This window comes from Dama dama, chromosome 28 (genome assembly GCF_033118175.1).
Source record: "Dama dama isolate Ldn47 chromosome 28, ASM3311817v1, whole genome shotgun sequence".
NCBI classification, from domain to species: domain Eukaryota; kingdom Metazoa; phylum Chordata; class Mammalia; order Artiodactyla; family Cervidae; genus Dama; species Dama dama.
Window position 1 is genome coordinate 22,464,841 of NC_083708.1, and position 12,155 is coordinate 22,476,995.

The window sequence follows — 12,155 nt, forward strand, 5'->3', positions numbered from 1 at the left end:
TCCAGAGAAGACATACAAATAAGCAACAAGCACATGGAAGATGCTCAGTATTGCTAATCATCAGGGAAATGCAAATCAAAACCACAAAGAGCTATCACCTCATATTTGTCAGTATGGCTATCATCAAAAAGAACACAAATAACAAATACTGGCGAAGATGTGGAGAAAGTGCACCTCATGCACTGTTGGTGAGAATGCAAATTGGTGCAGTATGAAGGTTCCTTATGAAAACAGAACTACCATAGGAACTAGCAGTTCTACTTCTGGGTACTTAAAGAAAACAAAAATACTAATTTTAAAAGATATATACACCCCTATGTTCATTGCAGCATTGTTTATAATAGCCAAGATATGGAAGCAACCTCAGTGTCCATTGATAGATAAATGTATAAAGAAGATGTGATGCATATCACATATATACATACAAGAATATTACTTAGTCATAAAAAAAAATGAAATCTAGCTATTGGTGACAATATGGATTGGGCTTCCCTGGTAACTCAGCTGGTAAAGAATCCACCTGCAATGCAGGAGACCCGGTTCAATTCCTGGGTCAAGAAGATCCACTGGAGCAGGGATAGGCTACCCACTCCAATATTCTTGGGCTTCCCTGGTGGCTCAGCTGGTGAAGAATCCACTTACAGTGTGGGAGACCTGGGTTCAATCCCTGTATTGGGAAGATCCCCTGGAGAAGGGAACGGCTACCCACTCCAGGATGCTTGGAGAATTCCATGGACTGTATAGTCCACGGGGTCGCAGAGAGTCAGACACGACTGAGTGACTTTCACTTCAGATATTATTCTAAGTGAACTAAGTCAGCGAAAGAAAGACAAATACCATGTGATTTCACTTGTGTGTGGACTCTACAAAATAAACCAAATGAACAAACAAAACAGAAACAAATTCAGAGAACAAACTGGTGTTTGCCAGGGGAGTGGTTGCAGGAATGGGAACATGAGTGAAATAGGTTAGAGATATTAAAAGTTACAAAGTTCTAGTTATAAATTAAGTCACAAGTGTACAATATACAGCATAGGGAGTATAGTCAATAATATTGTAATAACTGTATTGTGACAGATGGTAACTATCATGGTGATCACTGTGTAGTGGATAAAAAAATCAGTATATTGAACACCGAATTTAATATAACATTAAAATAAATTATACTTTGATTTTTAAAAAGTAAGAAAAATTCAAGGAAGAGAAAACAGAAAGAGAATAGGGGCTTACTTTACTTTGTTTCTGAAAAGGAATGTATGTTACATTTGCTCATATTTTGGAGAAGAGTTTAAAGGCATAAAGATTGATAAATAGTAAGCAATCATATAAAAAGAGAGAAAACTAATCACGTCTGACAGCATAATCCCAGAAGAAAGTTCTTTTTATCAGAAGGGTTAAGAAAAATATCACCCAGTGTTGACTCCCAAATTGCTTGATAGATTCAAATCTGTTTTTTCAGTCCCTGAATGATCTGAATTTCTCAGATTTGAATGCTTTTTGACCTTCTTGTAATGTATATATTGCCAACTTACACAATTTCTTATATATGTTTCACTCTCAATTAAATCTGTAATGGGTTTTGACCAAACTCTTATTTCAACAATTTTTTAGTGTCACATTTATGGAACCTAGTGCAAATGGTATCTACACAGTCACCTCATTTTAAAGTTTATCTTCCCAAAAGGCTATTTCAACTTCTCACCATAAAAGCTGAAATTACACAGAGTCTCTATTGGACTGTTTATTTCTATACTCCAGGTCATTATTTCATATAAAAGGTTTCTGGTGAAACAAGAAGCATGTGCTCTTGAACCTTGCCCTTTAATTAGTGTAAGCTCCTTGGGGACTGATAGTCTGACTTCATAGCAGGTAACAGAATGGATCCAGGCAACAATTCTAAAATTAAACATTCCTTCCAAAATGTTTCAGGCAATCCTAAGCTGTGAAATGCCTGCCAACCCCCTGAGAAGATCAATAGAGCAACCACTGGGCACATAAAACAGAACCGCCCACTGGAAAGTCCAGTTAATGAAAATCCACAATGGGCAATAGGTCTGTAATATAAGCCATTCTTACAGAAGAATGGATTCCCTTTATCTGTGCTTGGACTCCAGAGGATGTTCCAGTAAACAATTAGACCAGCAAAAATTAATACCCATCAACTTTAAACTGATTAAATAGCTTCACATACTTTAGATTATTATGGAGTTCTTGCCTTTAGGAATCAATAGAGTACTGATATTAAACACAAGCATTCTAGGGTCATCTTGAGTCACAAGTCTTTTTCTTTTCTTTTCTTTTTTTTTTTTTAAGAAATTAAATTCAAATCAGCAAACACTAGGTTACCTTTTGCAGAAAAAAAGTAATTTGTCTTTTACTGACCAGCACATTTATTCATGTCTCTTGGCTTGCTTCATTAAATTTAATGCACATGTATCATACATTTTTTAAGAGGAAAGACATGCTCAAGTGTTATAGGCTCTTCCTAATAAATCCATCAATACACTGAAATAGGCTGCATCTATTTTGCAATTCTATACGAGGATAGAATCTCTCTTTCAACAGCAAGTTATTTATCTTCCTAACAATCTATCAAAATAAATATCTCCTAAGGTGGAGTATTATTAAATATTTTCCACAGCTGAAATTCCCCAACCCCCTTAGGCAGAATTATTAGCTCTTTGCTCAGACATATATCATGATGCTTCTCACCTTTTTAATGGGTGCTGTTGTTGACAGATCTTTTATTACTACCAGATTGGGACCCCCCTGAAGGTAGAGAACAGGTCTTCCTCATCTCTGAATAAGACCTGTTCAATAACTGTTGCGATGGAGATGGCCAGGCAGAGGGGAGCAGAGGGTTGATGCACCTCAGACTATTTCTCCTGAGTTCCTGTCCATCCTGTAGCCCTGGTTCTCCTTTCTCCTCCAATTCCATTGCAATCTGACTCCTAGATTCACAGTGTAACTCTGAATGTGGCAGCTGCTCTGCAGAATGGAAATTTAGATTCATGACAGCTCAGCGCAGGAACAGGCAGCCTGGAGCCCTGAAGCCACCCAGTGGCATCTGAGGTCCCTGTTGGTGACAGTCTCTCATGCTGGCCCTGCATAGACCTTCTTCATTTCTTTCATGGACGACTTCTCCTCTAGATGACTTCCTCTGGTTCTACTCTGCGACTGTCCTTCCTTCCCCGACTCCAGGATCTCCATTCCTCTACTTGGGCTCAGAGCAGCCCATGGGCTAAAGGTGTTGCTGAGAAGGGCTGGAACATGACGAGCCGAGTGCTATCACTCTTCTCTCACTTGCCCGGGACAAAAACCATTAACTGGTCTTTAAGATTCTTATTTATAACCCCCGAGTCCTACAACAGGGCTAGAGACACGTGTGTATGGGAGCTGAAATTTGTTTGTAATCTTTATGGAATTTTTATCCTCTTGGAAGTAAAAAGTATTAATTTATTTAAGCCTTAGTATTGAACTGTTGAAAGGGAAAAAAAAAAGATTTCCTTTTTTTACCCCTTAACCTTTCCCCACTCCCCACTTCCATCCTGATTAACTGGGAGTGACTCTCCTGGGGAACTGTGATCAAGAGACAACATCCTGGCCCAATAAGAAAAAGTGCTGTAATTCATTAGCAATATCTTGCTAAGAAATCAAGAATAGAAAATGGCAACTTACATGCTCGGTATTTGCTGCATTTTGCCCTAGTCGCTCATCTGGTAAATTACTCTTCCAATATCCTCAGTGTCATCATCAGGTCTTGCAAAGTTTACTTAATTTATTCCAATAGCGAACTGAACTTGAGTTTGAGTTAGTTAATTACAATCAAGTATAAGCTGGCAGTATGCTAGACATGAGACATATAAAGATAACTAACCACAGTCCTTGATGTCAAGCAACAAATAGTCTAGCGTCTAACAACCACAGCATGCTAGGCTCTTCAGTAAAGCCAACCAGTAGGCAACGTTATCTATCCATAGTCTCACAGTTTAAGGGAATGGCTTGCATGGAACCATACTTTCACGTAAACCATGAAATCTTAACTTTGGGCTTCCAAAAGCCTAAGTCAGTCACAATTCTTTCAAAAAGGTCTCCCCAGATTTATTTTTTTTTTTTTTTACATTTGAAAGGGCCTGCTAAGTCGCTTCAGTCATGTCCGACTCTGTGTGACCCACAGACGGCACCCCCCAGGCTTCCCCATCCCTGGGATTCTCCAGGCAAGAACACTGGAGTGGGTTGCCATTTCCTTCTCCAGTGCATGGAAGTGAAAAGTGAAAGTGAAGTCGCTCAGTCGTGTCCGACTCCCAGAGACCCCATGGACGGCAGCCTACCAGGCTCCTCCGTCCATGGGATTTTCCAGGCAAGAGTACTGGAGTGGGGTGCCATTGCCTTCTCCATGAAAGGGCCTAGGAGATATAAATTCAAATAGTTAAATATTGAGTGTGCTTTCCACAAAACCAACCAAAATGAATCCAAGACTTGTGTCTTTTCAGCTGTTATTTTCTACTCCAAGGTGAGAAGGGACATTCCCCCTCATTTACCTTCTCACCCGAACCCCTTCATTAAAACCAGATGGATCCACAGGACAAGGTATTTCCTCAAGGTGCAATCCACCGACCAGCTGCTTCCAAATCAACCAAGGGAAAGTTAAAATGCAGATTCATGGGCCCCACCCAGGAACTATTAAGGGTCCATGACTTTGCATTTTAACAATTTACCAGATGATTCATAAAGGAATTAAAGTGTAAGGATCCCCTTTCATTCTCTGGTAATTGATTCATATGAAAGACTTTCCCCATCTAGTTCTTAAAGGCATCTAAAATATATCAGCAAAACTAGTCACATCCGTGCAGCTATTCCAGGTTGCTGTCAGTCTGCTGGACCCAGAATAATCCTGTTCCCCGAAAACACCAGGCACGCAGAGGCCGGATGGATTGATGTCTGTTGTGTGGTGATCTGAGGCCTATTCACAGATGAGGCATAGAGCTTCACCCTCAGAGGGCCTCTGGCAGCCAGGTCCTGGACTTCACAGGATGGGCAGAAGCTGCTGTAGCCCCTTTCCAGCACCGGACCACCTGCCTTGCTAATTGTTAGCAGGTTATCTCTGGCTCTGGAAGGGCAGTTTCCCGCGTCAGGGAGGGATTTTTGCCTGCATCTCTGGCTGGGCTGCTCAAAGCGGAGCACCCATCCTTGCTCCTTCCCCGCTGGATAGGTAGCAGACACAAAATAGAGGCCAGCTGAAGGTTAAACATGGCCACTGAGGGAAAGCCAACCGTCTGCTGATTTTCCCTGGTTCCTTTTTAAGAAAGAAGAACTCAGAGATAAATAGAGAAAAATCATTCTCTTGCTATTTTCAAATAGCTACCCTTTAACTTTGTTTAACCTCAGTAATTGCCTGAGTTGACACTACTTTTAAAACCAGGTTAAAGTTAAGTGCTAAGTTCTCTATTTGATTTCATTCACTCTAGATTTCCTTTTTTACTACCTCAAAATAGCAGTCATTTTCATTCAGGCACCCTTATCTCACATCACACCTTTGACATTCATATGAAAAGTCCCCATGCTAATACTGGTATAGAATGAAAAGACCTGGATTTGTGCATTTCCACAGTATTTGTAAGCCTCTTGGTACTCCTCTCATGCTTCTAGCAAATACACTTTACCAGGCATGTTCAGAACATGATTTTGTACAGTGATCCTACTAAGTCCAGAACTGTAAAGAAAGATCTACAGCTAAAGAAAGAATAAAAAGAATCAGAGCTGAAAATGACAAGAATTTAGTAGACAATCCTCATTTTGCAATGAAAGGAACTGGATTCTGCAGGGTGAACTCAAAGCTTCCGTCCAGCACTGAAACTGTGATTTGCCAAGTATGGCAGAGGCTGTTGGCACTCTTCACCATCAAGGTTCCCACAGAGGCCCGTAGCATCCCGCAGAGAACATCTGTGTCTCTACCTGCCTGGCTCTTTTCTCTGGCCACAGGAGCACACGGAGCTTATGCATGGGTAAGAGGCAGGTTTTGGGAGTTAATGCTTCTGGACAAGCTCTCAGTCAATGACACAGGAAATTAGATTAAACAACTCCTCGCCCTCCAATGACACAACCCTAAAGTATGCTTTACTCCTTTTCCTAGAAACAAGTTACCCTCTAACACACCCTGTGTTGGCTTCCTTCCCCCACTTCACTCCCTGCCACGCTTACCCTCCCTTCCACTCAAATTGTTGCCTCAGGGTGTAATTTCTGGCAGAGCCCACCCTAATGCCCAAGGTGCCATAGCTATGGTGGAAAGGGAAAACCAAGCTAGTTTGTTTTTTTCTTTTTTAAAAGACAAATATATTGCGGGACACAGAGGAAGTAAATAGTTCCATCTCAAATAGTGTGAGAGTTCTTCATACAAGTGCATACAAGTTCTTAACAAGTGCAAAGTTTTCAGGCACTTCTTAATACTAGGGTATTATTCAACCTGGAGAGGGTGCAAAAAAGGGAACCCTCCAACATTGTTGGTGGAGATACAAGTTGGTACAGCCACTGTGGAAGAATATTGCGGTTCCTCAAAAAACTAAAAATAGAGCTACCATCTGACACAGAAATCCCACTCCTAGGCATATATCTGGAGTGGCAAAAAGATACATGGACTCCTATGTTCATAGCAGCATTATTTCACAATAATCAAGACAATGAAGTGACCTAAATGTCCATTGATGGATGAATGGATAAAGAAGATGTGGTACCTATATAAAACAGAATACTCAGTCAGTTCAGTTCAATTGCTCAGTTGTGTCTGACTCTTTGCAACCCCATGGGCTGCAGCATGCCAGGCCTCCCTGCCTATCACCAACTCCCAGAGTTTACTCAAACTCATGTCCATTGAGTCAGTGATGCCATCTAACCATCTCATCCTCTGTCATCCCCTTCTCCTCCTGCCTTCAATCTTTCCCGGCATCATGGTCTTTTCAAATAAGTCAGTTCTTCGCATCAGGTGGCCAAAGTATTGGAGTTTCAGCTTCAACATCAGTTCTTCCAATGAATATTCAGGACTGATTTCCTTTAGGATGGACTGGTTGGATTTCCTTGCTGTCCAAGGGACTCTCAAGAATCTTCTCGGACACCACAGATCAAAAGCATCAATTCTTCAGTGCTCAACTTTCTTTATAGTCCAACTCTCACATCCATACATGACCACTGGAAAAACTATAGCTTTGACTAGACAGACCTTTGTTGGCAAAGTAATGTCTCTGCTTTTTAGTATGCTGTCTAGGTTGGTCATAGCTTTTCTTCCAATGAGCAAGTGTCTTTTAACTTCATGGCTGCAGTCACCGTCTGCAGTGATTTTGGAGCAAAAAAAAAAAAAAGTCTGTCACTGTTTCCACTGTTTCCCCATCTGTTTTCCATAAAGTGATGGGACCGGATGCTATGATCTCAGTTTTTTGAATGTTGAGTTTTAAGCCAGCTTTTTCACTCTCCTCTTTCACTTTCATCAAAAGGCTCTTTAGTTCTTCTTCACTTTCTGCCATAAGGATGGTGTCATCTACATATCTGAGGTTATTGATATTTCTACTGGCAATCTTGATTCCAGCTTATGCTTCATCTAGTCCAGCATTTCTCATGATGTACTCTGCATATAAATTAAATAAGCAGGGTGACAATATACAGCCTTGATGTAATCCTTTAGGTTAGGTCTTTTGTTTCTTTAGGTGCCTTGATGTAATCCTTTCCCGATTTGGAACCAGTTGTTCCATGTCCAGTTCTAACTGTTGCTTCTTGACCTGCATACAGATTTCTCAGGAGGTGGGTCAGGTGGTCTTGTATTCCCATCTCTTGAAGAATTTTCCACAGTTTGTTGTGATTCACACAGTCAAAGGCTTTGTCATAGTCAGTAAAGCAGAAATAGATGTTTTTCTGGAACTCTTTTGCTTTCTCGATGATCCAGCGGATGTTGGCAATTTGATCTCTTGTTCCTCTGCCTTTTCTAAATCCAGCTTGAACATCTGGAAGTTCATGGATTATGTACTGTTGAAGCCTGGCTTGGAGAATTTGGAGCATTATGTTGCTATCATGTGAGATGAGTGCAACTGTGTGGTAGTTTGAACATTCTTTGGCATTGCCTTTCTTTGGTATTGGAATGAAAACTGACCTTTTCCAGTCCTGTGGCTGCTGCTGAGTTTTCCAAATTTGCTGGCATATTGAGAGCAGCACTTACAAAGCATCATCTTTTAGGATTTGAAATAGCTCAATTGGAATTCCATCAGTTCCACTAGCTTTGTTCGTAGTGATGCTTCCTAAGGCCCACTTGACTTCATGCTCCAGGATGTCTGGCTCTAGGTAAGTGAGCACACCATCATGGTTATCTGGGTCATGAAGATCTTTTTTGTATTGTTCTTCTGTGTATTCTTGCCACCTCTTCTTAATATCTTCTGCTTCTTAATATCATTTGCTTCTGTTGCCATGTGAGGGTAAAGCATAACAATTCTGTAGGTGTCTTCAGAATTAATACTTGGTCTGAATAAGCCCATTGTCTCTATTTGGCTCACTATGTTTCAGTTTTGCTTTAACCAAGACACTTTTGTAATGATATTTCATTCAATTTGTGATGGAGTAATCCTACAAATACTTGATTGAAAACTTGAGTTTTTATCTTTTGGTTTTACTAACCTGGTATTTGATAACACTTCAGTCTGTGTAACAACACACAATTTTTATCAAATAGGTTATCTGGGCAAGCTGTGGGTTTTCAAAACAAAGGCCTGTCCCTCTTCCATTGTTATATTGATGGATATTTAAGACACACAAAAAAAGATTTCCAATTTGAGGCTCCGCTCCACAGAGTCTGAGGTCACTGAGAAGATTAATTTAGGATGAAAAATGTAGTAATATGGTATATTGGTACAATTTTCTTCCCAAGGAAAGATATTAAATATCTTTAAAAAATAGTCATTGCTGCAGCAACACTGACAGAAGAAAAACATTTATATCCATGTTTTTCAGAACAAACCAAGACACTAAGGAGTGCAAGTGAGCAAGTGAATTGCTGAGACCACTCTGAGCCAAAAGTATAAGTAAAAATAGGCTGCAGAACACTAATTCCAGATCATGTTTTGTAGATAAAAAGTAAGACTATTTAATCTCACTACCAGATAGAGGTGGATTTATCCCCAACTCAGTGAAGCTTAAACTACAGTGCCCTAGATATGCATGTACCACTTCTGGAGCCCTGGGTGACCCCCGTTATAGCATCTCACATGGTGATACGATTTTGTAAAATTTGCAAAAGTACAATTATGCTAACTGTAGTTCATTAAGATCAGTTTCCTAAAGAGGACCTTCCCAAATTTTATAAGCTTCAGATTCTACAAATTTGGAATCCTTTCTTCTGCTGGGTCTATATGAACATTAGCTGTACTTGCCAGCTGAAAAGTTACCCTACAACTCACAAACCCACCAAGAAGTTTTCTTTTCCCAGAGACTTTTTTAAAAATTTATTTATTTTTGATTGAAAGATAATTGCTTTACAATATTGTGTTGGTTTCTGCCATATATCAACATGAATCAACCATAGGTATACATACGTCCCCTCCCTCTTGAAACTCCTTCCTGACTCCCACCCCATCCCATCCCTTTAGGTTTTCACAGAGCCCTGGTCTGAGTTCCCTGATAGAGCAAATTCCCACTGGCTATCTGTTTTACATATGGTAGTGTATATGTTTCCATGCTACTCTCTCCATTTGTTCCACCCTCTCTTTCCCCCATCCTCCTTGTTATAAGTCTGTTCTCTATGATGTCTTCACCAAAGAGATGTTTTATTACAGCATAAGCTCAGGCCTCACAGCACCTCCCCATATAATGACTTCACTAATCCATGGATCTCAAGAAATATTTTACAATTACTCTGAACCTTTGTGAGAAACTTAGGAAGCTTTAGTGCATCAGTGAGCAGTCAACATCTGTGGGTTCCTACTGAGATCTGAGGTTTAAATCCATTAGCGGTAACCTGGACTCTGCAATGGGCTTTCATAGAGAACAAACATATGCTAATGTTTTAAATTAAAAATACACTCTCCTATAAAGAACATCCACCCAGCATTCTCCTTCTTTGGCCCATGTGATTCTTATTGTATACTGCACTCTAAGAGTGATTATGGGACTCATGGAGACAATGAACTCCAAAAGAAAATACTTCTTTATAAGAAGACGTAACTCTTTGAATCCCATTTTGTGTGTGTGTGTGTGTGAACTTTAAGTCATTTAGTTCTTTTTATCTGTGCTTTTTTATAAGCCCCTGTAGATTTTTTTTCATTCTCCACTCCCAAGTCCCAGCCAAAGCAGTGTATAAAAAGAGATGAGTCCTAATTTAATAATAGGACCCTAGTGTTATCATGTTTCTAGGCTGAAGGGTAGACCTAGAGAGGAGCTGGCAACTCAACCTTCTCTTCAACTCTTGATACTATAATAATGTTGCCAAGTCATTTGCATGGTTTCATTATCAATAATAATAGCTAACATTTATTGAGTTCAGATTATAAACTAGACACTACCCTAAGAACTTGACATGTATTATTACATGTGAGCCACTCAATAAATCTAGAGGGTTGTTGTTCAATTGCCAAGTCACGTCCAACTCTTTGAAACCCACCCCATGTGATCTTCACCTCTTTGCAGCATGTCAGGCCTCCCTGTCCCTCACCACCTCCTGGAGTTTGCCCAAGTTCATGGCCATTGAATTGGTGACGCCATCAAACCACCTCATCCTCTGTCATCCTCTCCTCCTTCTGCCTTCAATCTTTCCTAGCTTCAGGGTCTTTTCCAGTGAATCAGCTGTTCAAATCAGGTAGTCAAAGTATCAGAGCCTCAGCTTCATTATCAGCCCTTCAGAGTATTCAGAATTGATTTCCTTTAAGATTGACTGGTTTAATCTACTTATTTCCCAGGGGACTCTCAAGAGTCTTCTCCAGCACCACAGTTCAAAAGCATCAATGCTTCAGTGCTCAGCCTTCTTTAGGGTCCAACTTTCACATCTGTACATGACTACTGGAAAAACCATAGCTTTGACTAGACAGACCTTTGTTGGCAAAGTGATGTCTCTGCTTTTTAATATGCTGTCTAGGTTGGTCATAGCTTTGCTTCCAAGGAGCAAGTGCCTTTCAATTTTATGGCTTCAGTCACCATCTGCAGTGATTTTGGAGCCCAAGAAAATGAAGTCTGTCACTGTTTCCATTGTTTCCCCGTCTATTTGCCGTGAAGTGATGGGACCAGATGCCATGATCTTCGTTTTTTGAATGTTGAATTTTAAGTCAACTTTTTCACTCTCCTCTTTCACCTTCATCAAGAGGCTTTTTAGATCCTCTTCACCTTCTGCCATTGGGGTGGTGTCATCTGCATATCTGAATTTATTGATATTTCTCCTGGCAATCATGATTCTAGCTTGTGCTTCATCCAGCCTGGCATTTTGCATGATGTACTCTGCATATAAGTTAAATAAGCACAGTGACAATATACAGCCTTGATGAACTCCTTTGCAAATGTTGAACCAGTCCTTCAATCTTTCCTCAAGTGGTTTCTTGGCTGCTCCTCCCTTGATGAGCAACTGTTGGAATCCACCCTTTCAAACTCAGGAAAGGTCACAGAGGCTGGAGTCTTACCTATAAGAAATGGAGGGACAGAAAAGCCTCTGTGCCAGAGAATCCTATGGGGCCCCACTCAGTTTCAACATCTGTTATTTGCAACCAAAGAGTTCTAGTGAAAGTGAAACTCACTCAGTCATGTCTGACTCTTTGCAACCCCATGGACTACACAGTCCATGGAATTCTCCAGGTCAGAATACTGGAGTGAGTAGCCATTCCCTTCTCAAGGGGATCTTCCCAACCCAGGTCTCCCACATTGCAGGCAGATTCACCATACAACTAAATCTTTATACACCAAAGCCCAAGCTTTTAATTATGAAAATTTCCATTTTTCTTCATGTTAATGGAGGCACAATACAAAAAGTGTAAATTGTGACACTAATAACAGAAAGGGTGTATGTGTAGGGTGGAATAAAAATGTAAAGTTTTTGTACGTGATTGAGGCTACATTTCTATCAGCTTAAAACAGACTGTTAAAATTATAAGATGTCTTATATAATGCTCATGGTAACCACACAGAAAATACCTACAGAAAAT